This window comes from Pinus tabuliformis, chromosome 6, assembly GCF_031772625.1.
Source record: "Pinus tabuliformis cultivar Carrire ecotype Pingquan chromosome 6, CPIR1, whole genome shotgun sequence".
Classification (NCBI taxonomy): Eukaryota; Viridiplantae; Streptophyta; class Pinopsida; order Pinales; family Pinaceae; genus Pinus; species Pinus tabuliformis.
Genome location: NC_142292.1, coordinates 1704445255 through 1704466186, shown reverse-complemented (window position 1 = coordinate 1704466186; position 20932 = coordinate 1704445255). Strand labels below are relative to the sequence as shown.

The 20932-nt window shown below is 34.7% G+C and overlaps 1 long non-coding RNA gene and 1 pseudogene across 1 annotated transcript; both read left to right on the top strand.

The window, feature by feature from the left end:
* The first annotated feature begins 890 nt into the window (after positions 1–890).
* On the top strand, positions 891–3272 carry LOC149265548 (laccase-17-like; annotated as a pseudogene).
* A 4573-nt stretch (positions 3273–7845) lies between these two features.
* LOC149265547 (uncharacterized) lies at positions 7846–8831 on the top strand. Its single transcript, XR_016251727.1, has 4 exons — positions 7846–8090; positions 8209–8273; positions 8377–8413; positions 8517–8831. It is a non-coding gene; the product is annotated as an uncharacterized LOC149265547 (long non-coding RNA).
* The last annotated feature ends 12101 nt before the right edge of the window (positions 8832–20932 follow it).

Here is a 20932-nt window from a genome sequence, read left to right as displayed (position 1 = left end):
TCCCCTTCCTTCTCTCTAGTGCCCACCATCACTTTCATTTCCTTCCTATTTCATTTGTTTTAGATGTTGATGTTGGGTTTTTGTTAGGAAGATTTCACAATAAGCATGTTGCCACCTTTTGGTCTGTCTTCTCAAGCAGCCTTTTCATCCAACGAAAAATGCAACCAATCATAATGAAGAAGAATTGTATTGAATCATTTTACAAAAAGTTCTTGGTACATAATAAAAGATTTTTGGGTTCTTCTATGTATGATCTATGACTTGAAGATTTCACTTCCCGTTAGAGTGATTAGCTTTTAAAAGCATGCCTTAAGACAAAGGTAATGTAAGGAAGTTGTATAACTTTGATTTAATGGTGAAGTTGATTTGGTTATAGTTAGATCACCTAACATATCACTTTTTTTTCATTTATGCTCTTCATCCATATGTGCTACTGACTTACGGGAGAGTTTTTTCACAATGGTCCTCAACGAGCTTACGATCCTATGATTAACATATCTTAACTCATATATAGGACCTCGTGCCATGCCAGAAAAGCATGGATGTCCTAACCCTACATTAAGTCTTTTGATTTCACACTAATCTCCATTGAACTTAATTACATCCATTCGTTCTTATAGTGAACAATTCTTTTAGCTGAGTTGGTACACCTGCACAGAAGCAATTAGGAAATGGTTTTCTTTGTGCAATGTCCAAGGTTGTTTGTGAGTGTGTGTTCTTATTTTTTACTCCACCAATTCACCACCAAATTATACCCCACAACCTTCAATCTTCAGGGGCAATCTTCAGGGAAATCTTGGTACATGTATAAATGCCAAGGCTTCCCAGCTGATCACAATGATATTCAAGCTAAGGTTTCATAGTTTATAAGTTAAGTTAGCAGGAGGAAAATGTTGAACTCAAAGACATTGTTCCTCTCCTTGCCCTTTTGAGGCAGCGGATGTGAAATACTTCTTAATTGTCATCCTGCTAGTCATCATTCAAAACCTGGATATAGCAGCAGGAAAGCACTGGCAGACAACCATGAATTACAAGTTCAATGTAACCATATAGAGTGAAAATCATTTATACTATGTTGGTGTTTACTGGGGAGTTTTCGATGTTTGATTATATTAACCTAACTATACATGCATTGGGTTGCAGGTGAGGCTAAGTAATGTGACACGTCTTTGCAACACAAAACCTTTGATCACAGTGAATGGACAGTATCCAGGACCTACAATTTTTGCTCAGGAGGGAGATCAAGTTATTATAAAGCTGGTAAACCACGTTAAGGACAATGTGACTATTCATTGGTAATTATATTTATGGTTTTTTTAAATTTTAGTAAGGAGAAATTTATGATATGTATGATAAAGTAAGTGTTTTGATGATTATTATGGATTGATTTCTATATGTGATCATAATACTTATCTAGCTTGCATGCAACTACTGAATAGTTGTAGATATCATGTATATTGTTTCTGCATGTAGGCATGGGATTCGACAACTGAGGTCTGGATGGGCAGATGGTCCTGGTTATATCACCCAATGTCCAATTCAAACTGGAATGAGTTACGTTTATAACTTCACCATCACAGGACAGAGAGGAACTCTATGGTGGCACGCACACATTTCTTGGTTAAGAGCTAGTGTACATGGTGCCATCATTATATATCCTAAGCCACAGGCTCCCTACCCATTTCCCAAGCCATGCATAGAAGGAAAAATTATTCTAGGTAAGTTTATATATCTTAATACCTTTTATGGATAATCTGGACCTTGTAACAATGGCCAGAGAGCATACGAGATGGAATTTAATGGTTTTACACACACCACCTTGCAGGAGAATGGTGGAATGCAGATACTGAAAAGGTTATTCAGCAGGCCCTCCAAATAGGAGGAGGTCCAAATGTGTCAGATGCCTACACTATAAATGGATTTCCTGGACCACTGTACAATTGCTCCAATGGTAATGATAATTGTATTTAAATTTTTTATTTATTTGATATATTGGCTACAAAAAGAGGATCTCACTCATTTACTAACCATGGCATGCTATGTAGATACATTTGTTCTAAATTTCAATCCTGGGAAGACATATCTCCTTCGAATCATCAATGTTGCCCTCAATGATGAGCTCTTCCTTGCCATTGCAAATCACAGCATGACTGTGGTGGAAGTAGATGCAGTTTATGTGAAGCCTTTCCAGACAGACACTCTTGTTATAACACCCAGCCAAACCACCAATGTGTTATTCACTGTTAATGCTACTGTTAATGTTGGAGGAGTTAACCAATTTTACATAGCAGCTCACCCATTTGTTACAGGTGGTGGAACATTTGATAACTCCATTGTTGTAGGAATTGCGAGCTACAACTTTTCCAACTCTAATACATCTTCTATCGTTATGATGCCTAAAATCCCTTCCCTTAACAATAATTCCTTTGCAGCCAAATTTCGTGCAAAACTGGGTAGCTGGGCTAACTTATAATTCCCTGCACTCGTTCCTCAAATAATGGACAATAATTTTTTCTTTACAGTTGGTCTAGGATTGAATCCTTGTCTAAAGGAGATGTGAAATGCCACATGCTAGACACCCATTGGAACAAGATTCACTACCTCTGTCAACAACATTTCTTTTGTTCTCCCAAACACTGCTCTTATTCATTCCCACTATTTCAAGTAGATGAAAGGAGTCTATAAGACTAATTTTCCAGATAATCCTCCATTCCCATTCAATTACACTAGCACTCCAACCAATAATACACAGGCCGTGAAAGGGAATATAGTAAAAGTCCTTCCCTTCAACACAATTGTTCAATTAATTCTTCAAGACACCAACATCTTCACCACAAACAGCCATCATGTCCATTTCCATGGTTTCAATTTATTTGTGGTGGTCAATGGTGTTGAAAGCTACAATGAATCAACAGATGCACCCATCTTTAACCTCGTTGAACCTGTTGAGGGAAATGTTGTGGTAGTTCCCAATGGAGGTTGGGCTGCTATCAGATTCCATATAGACAATCCAAGGTAATACCTACAAAATATTCACACAATCTCAACTCATTTCCCATTCAACTTTGTATTAAATCATATCATTGCATATATGAAAATTATAATAATGTTTGTTTACTCAATATCCATGGAATATATGCAGGGTTGTGGTTCATGCACTATTATTTGGAGGTTCAGACATCGTGGGGACTGTAAATGGCGTGGGTAGCCATGAACAAAAAGGGCTGCTTCAAACTCTCCTGCATCCCCCCTCCGACCAGCCTCCTTGCTGATCCCCTTCCTTCTCTCCAGTGCCCACCATCACTTTCATTTCCTTCCTGTTTCATTTGTTTTAGATGTTGACATTGGGTTTTTGTTAGGAAGATTTCACAATAAGCATGTTGCCACCTTTCGGTCTCTCTTCTCAAGCAACCTTTTCATCCAACGAAAAAGGCAACCAATCAAAATGAAGAATAATTGTATTGAATCATTGTACATACAAGTGCTTGGTACATAATAAAAGAGTTTTAGGTTCTTGATCTATGAATTGAGAATTTCACTTTCCTATAAAAGAGTTTTAAAAGCATGCCTTAAGACAAATGTAATGTAAGGTAGTTGGATAACTTTGATTTAATGGTGAAATTGATTTGGTTAAAGTTAGATCACCTAACATATCACTTTTTGTTCATTTATGCTCTTCATCGATATGTGCTACTGACTTATGACATTTCCTTTGCAGCATTTGGTGCAAATGCTAGTTGATAGTCTATTACTAGCAACCACTTGTTATTAGGACATAATAGGCCACAACTCACTATTCAAAAAATACACTCTACTTTCCTTATACAACATATACACCTTGTATTCTTTTTGGGGTCTCCTTCCTCCACTTCGGGTTTTCAGAATTGGAATAGGGATCTCTAAAACCATTTATGGTTTTGTTATTGAGCCCGCCTATCCTTTAACGCGATTTTCATTTCCAAGACTGCATATCCTTCTGCATGTATTTCAACTATATATATATATATATATATATATATATATATATATATATCTTCAAAGGGTAAAAAAACCATGAAACACTATCAACGTGCCCTTGCACCTTTTGGTGAAAATGCTAGTAACTTAATATTTGTTGAATGTTCTTTTTTCTTGCAATTCTAAAGATTCACTTACACACTTACACTGTTACTATAAATGTAGTTTTGAGGATTGCCATAACTCTTCACATAATTCTCTAAAGTGTGTTAGCTCAATGGAAGAGTGCCTACCTTACAAGCAGGAGGTTAGTGGTTTGATTCCATTGTGCGCTAACATGAATTAATCAATGATTTTGTAGTTTATTTTTTTTTTTTTTTTTATTTTTATATCGATTTATTTCAATGGTGAGATATTTGTGAATTCATTGTTTTATATTGTATCTAGAGAGACAAAAGTGATCTTTAAATAAAATATAAGTCATCTTTAAATAAAATATTTATTGTCTCTAAAGAGACAATAGCTAGTATTAAAGACACACTATTTCCAATCCTAGTGTTGTCTCTAAATAGACAATAATGAAATTGCCTCAAGAGAGACAAAAATGAAATTGTGTCCTAAGAGACAATAATGCTTGTGTTATATATTGTCTTTATAGAGACAATTTTTTAAGACAATAATATTTAAGAGAATATTTTTTAAGACAATAATCTTTAAGACAACAATTTTTGAGACACGCCCTTAAAGACAATATTTAAGGCAATACACAAGTTTTTTTTTTGTTTTCAAGCTCAGACAATTTACCCAAAAATGATCTCAAATATTGTCTTAAAGCCCCTTTATGTAGTAGTGATTTTACTCCAATACTACTAACCAACTTAAAAAACCAAACTCTCATGATTGTTGATTCCAACTTACTTTGTTACACATAAAAATTTTGCAGTCCTATATCTGACCACTGTTACGTTGTAGCATATATAAATATTACGGTGATTCTCAGCACTGATGTGTAACTCTCTATTTTTGATGTAGATTGGTCGTTTTCTGTTACTATTGTTATCTTTCATATTATGCCAAAATTGTTTATTCCCTGGCTATTTTCGTGTTCATGTTTCGGCCATCCTAAAGATTATCTAATATTACAGCTGAGAAAAATATACTCATATCTTTCATATTATGCCAAAATTGTTTATTCCCTGGCTATTTTCGTGTTCATGTTTCGGCCATCCTAAAGATTATCTAATATTACAGCTGAGAAAAATATACTCATAGGAATGCTTTCCGTTTGTAAACCTTTAATTTTTGATAGTGTTATGATGTTGTTTCACGATTCTCTTTGGAGCCAACAATGGTAAATATCAAACATCCTAATTTGATGATGCAAACCCCAAATTCCAGCCCAACGTGGACAGTCATTCCACATCATATATATTAAAAAAACGAAAAGAGGTTAGGAAAATCTCAAATTTTAGCCAATGCAGGCCAACAACGAAGGATTTTCAACCAAGATTTCTCATTTAAAGATTTATATTATAAATGCTAAAACGATATTGAGTTGTAGATTACTATTATAATTCTAAAACAATATAATATGGATTTGTTTCCAAATAGCTTAAAAATTGATATTAAAGATGAGTATTATTATATTATTATAGAATAAAGAAAATATTAATATTATAAGCTTGAAATTATTAATATTGTTATAAACCTACAACGAAGGATTTTCAACCAAGATTTTTCATTTAAAGAATTATATTATAAAAGCTAAAACGATATTGAGTTGTAGATTACTATTATAAATCTAAAACAATATAATATGGATGTGTTGCCAAATAGGTTAAAAATTGACATTAAAGATGAGTATTATTATATTATTATAGATTAAAGAAAATATTAATATTATAGGCTGAAATTATTAATATTATTATAAATATTAGGTTTATTATAAACATTAGGGCTGTTTATAACAATGGATTAATGTTTCTTTTTAAGACTAAATGAATAATAATTGTGACAACTTTGAAAATTACAACAGATAGAATTTCATTCCTTTAAACGATTAAAAGAATTCTAATAGTGTCAAATGCATATGAAAATTTGTTTAACTCTTAGAAATTTATTTGTCTATTAATAAAGACACTGGTGTAAATATAATTCATTAAAAAATAATGTAAGTTCAGCTTAAAAAATTTCAAGTTGATGTTGTTTTTGACCTTCAGTTTTATTTTGTTTATTAAGAGGAAATTTGAATATAGTTATTTATTTTTCATGTTTATCATTTGAAAATGTAATATTTCTATAAATTGTATCTACATTGGAATTTACAATGGAAAATATTATTTTTATCATTTTTAATGATATGGTTGAAATCAAGAACTGTTATGAGTTAGTTTGGAATTCATAATGGAAAATATTATTTTTATCATTTTTAATGAAATGGTTGAAATCAAGAAGTGTTATGATTTAGTTGCTAACCAATTTGAATCAAATAAATAAAATGATGACTCATTCAGATAAATAAAGTTTTACAATTCCTTTAAATTCATTCATAAACTAGAAAAATGACTTTCATCCTCATCTACTTGAGTTTTTCATCACTTGAAGTCTCTAGGGATGGATCATCACAACTTTGGAGAGGAATGTTAGACTCCAAGAAAATGTATTCCAGAAAATAAGGTATGCACATGGGACTTCATGCAAAAAAGCTAAGTAACGATGACATTCTTTCAAAATAAATTGCTATGTGTTTTGTAACGAATGATAGGTTTTTTTTATTGATTGGAAATATTGATGTAGACTCTTGAAAGTTGGACGGATTTTTGTGTAGAGAAAAATGTTATTTCATTGGAAGGTTCTGCATGATTTCTATGCAATAATGTTTCTAAAAACATGCACGATAAATTTACATATTAAAAATAATGAAACCATATTTTTTTACTAAATAAGTATATTGCATGGAGGTTTCTCTTGAAAAGAGAATACACAGTGACTCATGCATAGGAAAATATTACTTTTCTAAACTAAAAATTGCATGGTAGAAGATAAGTTAGGGATGTTGTTTTCGTGGAAAGAAAACACTCTTCCACACAAAAAGATTAAGGAAATCATGATTTCTTTCATGGAAAGAATGTGTGTAAACTTTTCTTATGAAAAGAGAAAGAAAATAATTTATTTGATTGAAGAAAAAATTCCTTAAAAATTATGAGACAAAGTTATATTCTTAATTTCCTTGGAGATATTAGCATGATTCATGTAGACTCTGAATAGGTATATTTGCACAATAATAATATCCATTATATCATAATTCATGAAATAAATTTTTATATTAATTTTTGGAAATAAATATTAATTGAATGCATCATTGCATTATTGCATTAGATTTCGAAGTGAAATGTCTTTGCATACATTATCATATTCTTGGAAAAGAGAAAATTTAATTAGATTCATTTTCTTGGAAAGGTTTTCATGAATCTGTATATAAAGAACCTAATTTGTAGCTTTTTTTCTTTTTGGTGATATATTTACTTTTTTTCCTAAATATCTATATAACTTCTATGGTTAAAGGCGTTCCAACCCACCTCACTAACTTGCCACACCAAAGTCTCCAGTTCCATACTTAGCGATGCGACTATTTGTGAAATTAATGGCAAGACCCACCTCACTATGAGGCTGTTTTTTTATCGTGATTAAGCCTTACATGCTGGTTAATGATACTTAGGTTATAGTGGTGGTGACACCTATTCAATTCTTTTTATAAAACGGTGGTATACATTTAATATCGTAGCATGGACCCAACTATGGCATACTATCCCACTGCCCATCCCACTGCCCCTTGTTCATTTATATCTGCCGGACTGGAAGTTGTACACCCATCACGTGGGCAAACAAACCAACTTCGCGTGGGTCGAGAAAACTCTTCAATGCTCTCGATGCACTCCACTAGATCTCTTCAATCAACCCTAATCTCATTTTTCTATCTGCTTGATTGTTTACCATTTTTCAGAGCAGAAATGGAGGGAAGGGGTTCGACTGTTTTACCATTTATTTCTGCATTCTTCATAGCAGAAATGGAGGGAAGGAATTCCACCTCAGGAACGATGCACCTTCTATGTTAAGCGATGACACTAGGAAAGGTAGGAAACTCTGCAATGAGACTCCTTTTTTTTTATGAGCTCAGGATATTATATTTTTTTCTTCTTGCAATGGTTAACATCACCCTCTAGTTAATTTCCTCTGGTTCTTTTTCTACAGACATCAGGATACAGGGATTTGTCCACCAATGCATCTCTTTTGGATAGACGCTGACTCAGATTTAGGTGAGTGTTGTATTGCACAATAGGGTAAATTTTTTCTACTGTTTACTTCTGGTTTTTGTTATCCTATTGTTCCAACCCTTTTTCTATGCGATTCTTTATGCAGATTGTATGGCGATGCCAGGGTCACCCGGGCTATACAAGTAAACCCTTTTACCCATTGCCTCTTTTGACAGACATACTATATCGTTTTCTAACTTCCATCTTCGGTCAATCAACTGATACTGTAGTTTCTCTTCTTCGCAGGTACCTCAATTCTGATGATTTCGAAGTACCAGTGCGTAATCTTTCAGCATCTAACTTTTGTGGTTGCCTTATGAAAATAGGTTGGTGAGCTTCGTTGAACTAAGTCTCACTACTCGTGGATTTAATCCATTCTTCTCATTTTGCGTCCCGCATAGCTCGATGTAGCTACAGTCTAAAGAACCGATTTGGCGCTCAGGCTTCCAGATTCGCTAATGTGTGGTTTTAGTTCTCTGCTTTCTAGATTTTGTTTCCTAAATTGTGGGTTTAAATGATTAGGCCGCATATATAAGGCTTCTGAAAGGGCAGCGATATTTCTCCGACCTGCTCTTAGCATATTTTTGGTTAGACATTGAAAGGGTTATCTATACCCTTGAGTTGTGAGATTTGATTCGATCCGCCTATATTGGATGTATGTTTTCTTTTTATAAAACCTCAGATTTTTTGAATTGTTTTATGGTCTATCTATGCTATATTTAATTTGGGTGCAAATTAAACCAACATCTGCAGTCAAAGCGGAGTTATGTTCTACAGGTGATCTTGTTTCTGGTCTAATACTTTTGAGATATCACTTTTTATTATACAACTATATCTCACTATCATTATTAAATTTATAGCATAAAAGTTACTAGAATTATCTAGAAGGTATCGTAACCTACGTCTGCTAATGGTTCTACAAATGTTCTTAATACATTTTAGTTTATACAGTAGCAGTCACTGTAGTTTCTTCGTTAGCAATAATATAGTTTTCTTCTACAAAATTCTTTTAGTGTTCTTTACAAATTATTTATTTTTCCTTGTTCAGTTATTAGCTGGAATACGTAGTATTGGGATTTTCATATTAATGAGAATTAGATTGTGACTATACAGTACTAGATAATAAAATTATTCATTCATTTGTACATCTGGGTAGACCCCGAAATCTCTGTTCTGGTCTTCTTTAAGTTATATATATGATCTGTATATCTGAAATTGACGTGTTTAGTTCTTCATAATAATACTTCACCAGAGTCAGCTTCTCTTTACTTCGAGAAGATATGGGACGAATGAGTCCCAATGTCTAATGCGCATCCTTTTTATAACAGTTCCCCAACTGAGGGGTGTAGTCTCTATCCAAAGCCCTTATGGACTCAAAAACAAAGTCTTCTCCTAACATTACAGCATATAATATTTTTTTTGTTGAACGAGAATAGTTAAACCATTACCATATTTTATTTTTATTTTTTTATATAATTGACCCCTATGGGTGACCATACAGATCAACATGCTTATATTACTCGGTTCATGATGCCTTTTCCTACACTGACTTTCTCAATAGGCTACCTACACTTTAAACAAACTGATATGATATAACATAATATCTATGTTAGTCTTATTTAACCTGCATCTGATATAACATAATATTCCACCCTGTAACTGATAAGAAATATCATCTATAGGATGGAAGTTAATCATATTTACATGACCTGCAATCTTATGACTGATAAGAATTGTCCTCCATAAGCTAGGTATTCATCAGCATGAATTATTATTAATTAATTTGCAACCCTGCAACTGATAGGCATAATCATCCACAAAATATAAACTACCACCAGCATGCATCAATTATTAACTAAAATACAACTTTGGATTTTATAAGCATAATCATCCATAAAATATAAACTACCATCAACATGTAATCCATTAGTAAGGACATACAATCCTATAAATAAGAAAGGCAGTCACCTACAGATAGACTGCTAACTTTAAACTATTATAATTAACCTACAACTCTACACAGTTAAAGTGTTGCCATTACACTTTAACCTGCGATATGACTCGATTCCGCAGTACAGTTTCCCTCTGTTCCAGAATGCGGAGTGGTTTTGGCAAGAAATCTCCTTCAAATTCCACCTATAGAAGATGCCAATCAATTAAGTGAGAGCCATCGTGCACTTTTTTTTTTTAATAGTGACACATGAAATACATTATGTACTTTAATATGAGCTAGTAGAGCTAATTGATATGCTACTCGACGTATTCAATCCAACACTTCAAATGGTCCATAGTATGGTGATGCTAATTTATCACAGCTGCCAGTACTCAAGGTAATTTTGCAAGGCCTGATCCTCAAGTACACATGTTACCCAGTTTGAAATTCCTTAAAAATTCAAGTACACATGTTCCCCAATTTGAAATTCCTTAAAAGTTCTTTTTTTATCTGCATAACTTTTTTGTCTGTCTTGAGGAGTCCTAATATTTTGTTGAATTCTTCTCACTATCTCTTCCATTTCACCCAAGAGTTCATGCCCAAGGATCAACCTATCCTCTGGTTGACTCCAACTGAGAGGGGTATGGAATTTTCTGCCATATAGAGCCTTAAAGGGGCTCATGTTAATGGAAGCTTGGTTGCTATTGTTATAGGAAAACTCGGCCAAACGTAAATGGTCTTCCCATTTTATGGGCTTGTCCATCACATACATTTGAAGAAGGTCCTCTAAGACTTGATTTGTTCTTTTAGTTTGTCCATCCATCTGTGGGTGGTATGTTGTACTGAAGTTCAATTTGGTACCAAAATTCCCAAATAGGGACTTCCAGAATTTTGAAGTAAACTTGGCATCGCAATCTGATACTATCATTTTTGGTATACCACCTAATATGAATATATATTTCATGAATATATTTGCTATTTGTACTGTTCCAAAGGTGGATGGTATAGGAATGAAGTGGGCTCCTTTGGTGAGTATATCTACTACCACCATAATGGAATCATGTTGATACGGAGTTTTTGGTAATCCAATTGTGAAATCCATGGAAATAATTTCCATCTTCCACTTCGGAATATTTAGTGAATTCGGGGATGATGATGTTCTATTTTTACTTATTGACATTACAGACACTTGGCCAAATAATCAACGACTTCTTTTTTCATTCTAGCCCAGAATAATTGTTTCGTTAATGCATTTATCTTTTTTGGTATCCTTGGTGGCTTGTGTATGGCTCTTTATGTTGTTCATCAAATATTCACTTTTTGAGAGGCGTGCTATTTGGAATAACCCATCTACCTTGGCAGGAGACTAATCCTTTGGAATGGTTCACATACCTTGTCGTCTTACCTTGCTGTATCTGCTTGTACAATTCTTGGTATTTGGGGTCATGTACTATTAATCTCACCTATTCCTCAAAATCTGTTTTTACACTTACTCCTATGCTTGCAATTGTAGCATGAGCATGCCGAATTAATGTATGAGTAATATTTTTCTCCTTCACTTTAATATGTTTGATTTCAAACTCAAATTCATTGAGGAAGGCAAGTCATCTGGGCTATCTCGCATTCAGGTTGGCTTGACTAAAAAAATATTTAAGGTTGATGTGGTCGGTGATCAAAACAAACTTTTTACCCAACAAATAGTGTCTCCACATTCTTAATGCATGAATTACTGCAGCCAACTTTAGATCATAAACATCATAATTCTTCTCATGTTTTTTCAATTTTTGGGACTCATAGACTATAACAACATTGTTTTGTAGAAATACCCCTCCTAATCCCTCAAGGCACGCACCTGTGCATACCACAAATTCCTATTATGGATTTATTATGCATAATACAGGAGTTGTGGTCAACATTTTTTTTAGTTTATTAAAACTTTCTTGACACTTTTTAGTCCATTCAAACTTTGTTCCCTTTTTCTGTAATGAGGTGATGGGGTATGCTAATGTGGAGAAGTTCTTCACAAATATGTGATAGTATCCTACAATTCCCATAAAAGAATGACTTATAGACACATTCGTTGGTATTGGCCCTTCCAAAATGGTTGTAATCTTGTTGGGGTCCACTCCTAATCCTTGTTTAGATATGACATGTTCCAGGTACTATATCTTGGTTTGAAAAAATTCACACTTGCTGCTCTTTGCGTACAGTTTATTTTCCCTTAAGGTTTGTAGTACCATTATTAAATGTTCTTGATGATGCTCCTCATTATTTGAGAATACCAAGATGTTATCTATAAAAACCAATACAAGGCGATCCAGATACTGGTGCAACACCTTGTTGATGAGACACATGAATGTCGCAGGACCATTGGTGAGACCAAAGGGTAACACCACGAACTCGTAGTGTCCATAGCGTGTTATAAAATATGCCTTTTGTATATATTCCTATTTAATTCGCAATTGATGATACCCCGTTCTCACGTTAATCTTCGAAAAAACTGAGGCCCCTCTGAGTTGATCAAATAGATCATTTATTATTGGTAGGGGATATCTGTTTTTTACTATTAATTTGTTCAATTGTTGGTAATCTATACACATTTTGTATGCACCATATTTCTTTTCCAGAAAGAGAACTGTTACCCCCTGTTGTAGCCAGCAACAACCCCCCTTCTTATTTGTTGTTATTAATAATACTAAATCAGTGGGGACCCTTAGTCAAAAATTTAAAAATTAATTAGTGCTTGGATTTCCTTTTTAATAAAACTTACCATCATAAACTTAGGAAAATACCCATGAAAAATATAAAAAGTTTAAGTTTCATGATAAGGTAAGACAAAATCTTTCCTTAAGAAAAATCGCATCGCAAAAAGGATAACAGGATACCTCCTTGCAAGCTGAATTCTAAGCTTGCGAGATCCCGATGCGAGACTACAAACATATATCACATCGCATGCATCAAAGACCGCTTACACTAAAAAATCTTAAATCACCGATATGCGATGGCATATATCGCAAAATCGTATTTCACAGAAAACACTTTAACAAAAAATGGTCATATGCCACGCTCCTACGATATTGCGATATTGTGATTTTTCGATAAAGCGATAGAACGATATTGCGATATTGCGACACAGCGATCTGTGATATTGCGAAAAAAATTGCAAAATCACTTCATTGCAAATCTTTATGGCTCATTATTTGAGAAAACTGTTTCCATAAACCAAGCCCTGGTTATGCGCGTTAATGCTAATTAATGAGTTAGGTGCGAGTTGTTAATGAAATATGGTTTTGTGCTTATCAAAAAGCCAGTTCAAATAAGGTGGTATATTTTATATGTCTTCAGCATTTAAAGCTTTCCCATCACCTTTCCTTATCATTACTCTCACCTTACTTGTAAACTGCACGAACAAAGAACAAAGAATTATACAAAGGAGTATACACGATATTATGGGGAAGAAAGGCAAAGCTCCGAGCTCTGATGACAAAGAAATGACGCCCCTATATATAGACACTGGCTGTAACAGAGACGCTGGTATTACTAGTTGGGAACGCATGTATAATCTACTTGAAGAAGAGAATCCCAAGGTGATGGAGGTTATGGCTACTGCAAGTTCACAAGGGTCTTCTGAGGCATCAGTTGCAGATTTAGCTTGTTCATTTTTGCACCGGATAGTGGCGAGGCCCAAAATTCTCCCATACACAGACATGGTTAAATGGGTACTAGACGGCGCTGACATCAAAAACAAACAATTTAAAACTCAGGGTCAAGAGCTTATGGAATCATTATTTTCACACAATTTGAGCTTTATATCAGTAAAATAAAACACGTAAAAGGAAAAAAATGCACCAAGGAGGCCCGGATCAAGAAACGGAGGCAGCTTCCGATGTGTGATTAGCGCCTAGTGTTAATCGTGCATCGCTGGGAAAAACTTCTTGAAAATGAAAGCGTCTAATTGCTCAATCACCTGTAAGCCCAGGAATTTGTAAAAAGAACACTGAAGGTTAAATAAAAAGTAAAATTTGAATCCTAAAACCAGTAGTAATTGTCCGAAACATCTTCAATATGGTATGTACATATGAACAGCAATTGCAGACAGGCTGGAGACAGAAGGCACAAGAAAAGGCAGAATCAATCAAAAGATTAACTAAGTTGAATAGGGATTCTTACTGAGCGTATTTGGTAAAGCCACACAGCCAGTGTATGACTCTGAAATGCATCATCAATTTTGCCGAGAAGATGGCGCCAAATCTCGCTGATTCTGTTTTTTCAAGACAGTGAAAGTCTGAAGTTGGTCAGTCGACTCTTCTCAAGCAAATGTTGAATGCTTGTGATTTCAAGGATCAGATACAAAAACAGTTAGTTAGTTTTAGATTCAATATTAGTATTAATTTTGATTTATTTTTGCCTAAAAAAAGGACAGTCATTTAAACCGTATCCTACGTTTTTTTAATGAGTTATTTTTAGATTTAGTTATTAGTATTTAAACCCTTCTCATGCATTTAGAGAAGGGTCCTTAAATTTATCAAAAACTTGTCCTTAGAACATGAAATTTTGTACCCTCTGAGGAGGTTTTGATGAATGAATGGAATAGGATTTATTGATATCTGTATTTAATATCTGCTACTGATGTTGCACTTTTGTACTCTTAGTGGATGTTGGATTAAGAAGAGATAAATCATTATCACTTGAAGTTCATGAGTAGAACTAGTTATAAATGGTACTTCTATCTCTTAACTATTCCTGCCTTTGTGTTAAAAGTGATATTTATGTTCAGTTTATATATTGATGTGTGAATTTCTGAGTTATCGTTTAGCACTTTTGTACAGTGATATCTATTTATTTATGCTTAATGTATGAGTAGCTTATTATGCGATATGCCTTTCACAATTTTTTCGTCTAACTTTTTATACGAAGCGGTTTATCTGTATTGAATTCTTTTCTCATTACAGTTGAATGATCTTTATTATCGATTGTTATCTGAAATCATTTTAGATCACATAACAGAAGGATTACACCCTGGGTTAACGTAGACTTAGATATTTCTGCTTATTAGAATACAATTTGCATGTTATTAGATTAGAGTTAGAATTAGATCATCTCACTTAGGAACTTTTAGAAAGGAAATATCGGTTCTTCACACACACACACATGAATTGGGAAACTAGTCCCATATCCCCAGTCGGACCCACTATACCAAATGGAAAAGTAGCTACTAACCAAGGTCCGGACCGGGTGGGTATCCCCCTTATTGTAGACCCGATTTTCAGGGCTTCAACATATTTGGCGCTAGAAGGAGGGCCTCGGACTGTGAATGGCAAGCAAGTCTAAATCTAAATACCATTCTGAGAGTAAATCACCCTCACCATCTCCCTCGACTTCTCCATTGCATTTAGAATCCTTAAATCTAGAGCCAGAAGTCGCGAGAGGAACAGCTGCTGCTATAAACCTTGACATTTCAGAATAAGCTATTATTGAACCTCCCGAAGTTGAATCTTTTATTCACAAACTTCAACAATTTTCTATATCACCTCAAAGATCTAATAAATCTCAAGGTAGCGTGACTTCGCAATATAACCCTGCTCATCCTCTTACCAGATTAAAGAGCGAAAAATTTGGCGTTCAGCCAACCCAGTTACCTCTACCCACAAGGAAGAGAGTAAGGAAATCTCCTAAAGGGTCTGATAGCAAGACTCTTTCATCATCATCATCCATCTCAACCTCTCCACTGCGAAGTCAACCATCCACTCCTCCACTTCAAATCATTGTTCATCAGTCCATCGGTACTCCCACATCTCCTTCTCAATCATCTGGAGTCATAATATCCTCATCTTCTCAACCACAGGGATCATCTTCTGCACTTTCCTCTGTTAACAGATCAACGATGGCCCAATCTGCATGGAATAACCCAGGGGCAGTCTTAGTGCCTGCACCCTTGAGTCAGCTAGTGGTTCATCCTGAAAAATGGATGCCTAAGTTTAATCCTGAAGCAGGCATGCTATCAGAAGAACATATAAATAACTTTATGCTATCCATAAATCTCAATTGAGTTACCAACGAAGACGCTATTGTTCGACTTTTCCTTATACTTTGCAAGGAGCAGCCGGATCATGGTATTTTTCATTACCATCTGGATCTATCACTAGTTTGGATATCTTCCAAGAACAATTCCTTATTAAGTTTGGTAATGATAGGTCTACGATGACATTAATCAATGACCTGTCTAACCTAAGGGCCGAGTCAAAAGAACCTATCAAAGATTTCAATTCACGTTTCAATAAACTGTTAAACAAAATTCCTACTGCTTCCAAGCCTAGCGAAGAAGTGCAAAGTGAATGGTACATCACTACTTTACCATCAAACATAGCAATCTTTGTTGATAGGGCTAACAAAACAACTTTAGCCGAAAATATGAAAGAAGCAATAGCACTAGAGAAATGTATTATAGCCCTAGAAAAGAAAAACACGATAGAAGAATGAAAATCCAAGAAGGTTTCTTTCAAGGAAGATCCCAAGAAAAAACAATCGAAAGATCCATTCAATTTAGAAGGATTACAAAAAGTTTTTAAGACCATGTCTAACGAGATGATCGACATTAAGAAACAAGTGGCAGAAACTTCTTCTAAAAAGCCATACAGACCTTTTAAAAGAAACCCTTCGACCTATTCCAAACCCCCTAATGCTATTACAAGTGTTGAATCCAAAGAAGAAGAAGAGGAAATCGCCACTGAAGAACATACCAATGAAGAAGAAGTTGTAGAGTTACAAGATATGTGGGATTTCATCCTCCCAGATGAAGAGGATCAAGAGGCATCCCCGGTTAGTACTCAGAGTAGAAATCAACTTGATCCTCTTCAACCTACACCTAAGCCAAAGAGTACAAGCTCGATGACTAAGGATAAAGTCGCAGGCAAGAAAACGACACATAAAGCGACTCAAACCAGCCCAGTACAAACAGACCCATCAACTCCAACTAAAACACTGATCGTTTTGGATGAAATGGAGTATAATATTATAGAAGGGATGAAAGAGACTAGGGCCAATATCACTTTTTATTAATTGAGCAAGTTAAAACACCAGCAAAAGATACTTTTGAAAGAATTACATGCTGTACCAGTTGCACCTTTGCCCGGTGCTGTAATCTCTCAAGCCCCCCATGACATGGGAAGACCTCCAACTAATGTGATTAATAAAGTTGATCCAAATGATATCGCCTTAATTAGAGGAATATTGAGATCTCATACTCCCCCATTTCTTCTTACTTATGAAATTTTCAATAAAAATTTGCATAATTGTTTAATGGATTCTGGAGCTTCATCGAATATTTTACCAAAGTCAATATGTGCAAAATTGAATATTCAACCACAAAAATCTGCTATGCGCATAGTTCAATTAGATCGATCGCAAGTCGAAGTGATTGGTGAATTAAATCAGGATACCATAAGGCTATCATCCAACCCAAAGGTATGTCAAGTTATCGACATTTTAGTTGTTGATATTCCAGAATTTTATGGCTTTATAATTCTTAGCAGAGATTGGTTAGAAAAACTTCATGGATACTTTGCAACTGACTTGTCACACATGTGGCTCCCTTACAATGGTAAAACAAATCAAATAAAAATTGAGCGGGAAAGACATTAGAAATACATAGTAAGAGAACTGGAGGGAGAAAATGAACCAGTAGCATACAGCAATAACATCATTGGCAACTACTCAGTAGATTCTTTCTTAGGAAATTTTAATGCTCATACTTCACCTTACTTAGAACATTCTGTTTTATCTCAGGTAGAAAATTTCTCTCAAATAGATAGTTCTAAATGTATTAAGTTTATAGATAGTCCTGTAAATAAATCTTTATTTTGGAAATTATTTTTTGACAGTTCTAAGTCTAAAGAAGTAGCAGGAGCAAGATGCGTGTTAATAAGTCCAGAGGGAGATAAAACTATGTTAACTTGAAGACTCGAATTTGATTGCACCAACGATATCGCAGAATACAAGGCTTTAGTCCAAGGGTTATACAAAGCAATCAGATTAGGCGTCAAATACCTTCAAGTTTTCAGAGATTTTGAAATTGTAATCAGACAGGTACGTAATACGATACATTGTTTATCAGGTCATTTAAAACATTACCAATCTTTAGTTCAAGATCTGACTGAACACTTTATAGCATTTAATATTTCATCAATTCCCAGACTCCAGAATGCTAGTGTAGACCTCTTAACTAACGTAGCTTCCAAGCTCATTCCTTCAGAAGATTTTACCCCTTATCGATTTTCAATTGAATTAATCTTTAGACCATCTATTCCTGATAACATTACCAATTGGGGGATTTTCAATGATGATCCTGATATCGTGAGTTTCCTCACATCTGAAGGATCCTACACCAATCAAATAATTGATGAAGACCAACATGACTGACAATTGCAACAAGATAGCACTAACAATGCCATACCTAAGTCAGTAGTCAAGTTAGAAGACTTTTATTAATTGAAGGATCGATTTAAAAGATCTACCAATTCAAAACTCCAAAGTTCAACTTTGAACTATGAATTAGTAAATCTAGGAACTGATACCAAACCACAGAATATCAATCTGGGCCTTGGTCTAGCTCCTGAAGAAAAATTAGCGTATATTCATCTCTTGAGACAATACAAAAGTGTCTTTTCTTGGAATTACGATGAACTCAAAACGTACGGCGCCTCCATCATCCAACATACTATTCCAATGACAGACAATGAAAAACCTGTCCAACAAAAGTTGAGAAAGATCCATCCCAATCTAGAAAACTAGATCAACTCTGAACTCAATAAGTTATTGAAAGCCAAAATAATTTTTCCCGTTCGACATTCCAAATGGGTTTCCAATATGGTCCCGGTTAGAAAGAAAAACGGAGACATTAGAATCTGCATTGACTTTCGAAATCTTAACAAAGCCTACTAAAAGGATAATTTTCCTTTGCCTCCCATGGAACAAATACTGCAGGCAGTCGTGGGGTCAGAATTAATGTCATTTTTGGATGGATTCTTAGGATACAATCAAGTGTTGGTACATCCCAATGGTTAATTAAAAACCACATTCAAAAATAAATGGGGCACATACGCATATCAAAAGATGCCATTTGGTCTGATTAACACTGGTGCCACATTTCATAGAGCCATGGACATCACATTCAAGGGGTTAGTTAATAAATCAGTGGTAATCTATTTGGATGATATAACTGTATATTCCAAGAAGCGAAACAATCATCTTAGAGATTTAAAACAGATCTTCCAACGTTGTCAAAGGTATGGAATTTCACTTAACCCGAAAAAATCCTTTTTCGCATTAAGTGAAGGAAAACTTCTCGGATTCATAGTGTCAAAATCTGGAATTCACATTGATCCTGATAGAATCAAGGAGATTTCCGCAATACCCCTACCTCACAACAAGAAAGCCATGCAATCTTTTCTTGGCCAGATTAACTTTGTAAAGAGATTTGTTCCAGATTTTTCAAGAATCATGTCTCCTTTACAAGCAATGATTAAAAAGAACTCAAACTTTAAATGGGGCCGAGGTGAACATGAGGCATTCAATCTGATCAAACAAGCAATTGTTAATGCTCCATCTTTAGCAACTCCAAATTTTTCCAAAAATTTTATTTTATATGCATTTGCTTCTAATAGATCATATTCTATGATACTCACTCAAGAAAATCAAGAAAAGGTAGAAGCCCCAATTGCTTTTTTTAGTTCAAATTTACAAGGGGCCGAGTTAAATTATTCAGATGTGGAGAAACAAGCTTATGATATTTTCAAAGCAATTAAATATTTCAGACCTTTTTTACTCAAAACACATACAAAAATCATAGTACCATTTCAAACGGTAAGAAATCTTCTAGTACAGAAGGATGTGGGTGAGAAAAGAGCCAATTGGGTTACTGCCTTACAGGAATATGACGTAGAAATCAAACCAGGAAGTATTGTAAAAGGTCAATGCTTTTGCAAAATGCTGCCCAGAGCATTGCTTATGTCTGAAATTCCATCTCCAAAGAAACAAATGTACGAGGTAAGCCTAAACGATGTTGAGTCATTATACGTTGATATCATTTATTATCTAAAGAATGGATATGCTCCTTCAAACCTCGATCATACCAAGAAAATAGCTCTAAGGTTGAAATCCAAACAATATCAGCTCATGAACGATGTTCTTTTTAGAATAAATTATGATTCTGTTCTCCTTAGATGTCTTGAGAAATCTGAAGTTGAAAAAGTCTTGCAGAAACTCCACGATGGGCCAGCAGGCGGACACTGTGCTGGAGACGCTACTGATCATAAAATATTACACGTAGGCTGTTACTGGCCCACATTATTCAAAGACTCACATAACTACGTGAGGAAATGTCAAGTCTGTCAAACTGCTACTGGGAGGCAAAAGAAACCATCATTGCCACTACAACCAGTTAACATTGAGCAGCCTTTCGATTAGTGGGGATTGGACATAATAGGCAAGATCGTTCCTCAATCTTCTAAAGATCATAGATATATCCGTACAACAACAGATTACTTTACTAAATGGGTAGAAGCAGTTCCACTCAAGACAGCTAATGCTGAACATATCATCGAGTTGATAGATCAGTTCATAATCACCAGGTTTTGGTTGTCTTCTACTTTAATGTTTGATAATGAATCATATTTTTCTGGTAATGCAATGACTGAATTTTCACTCAAAAGGGGTTTCAAGCTTAAATACT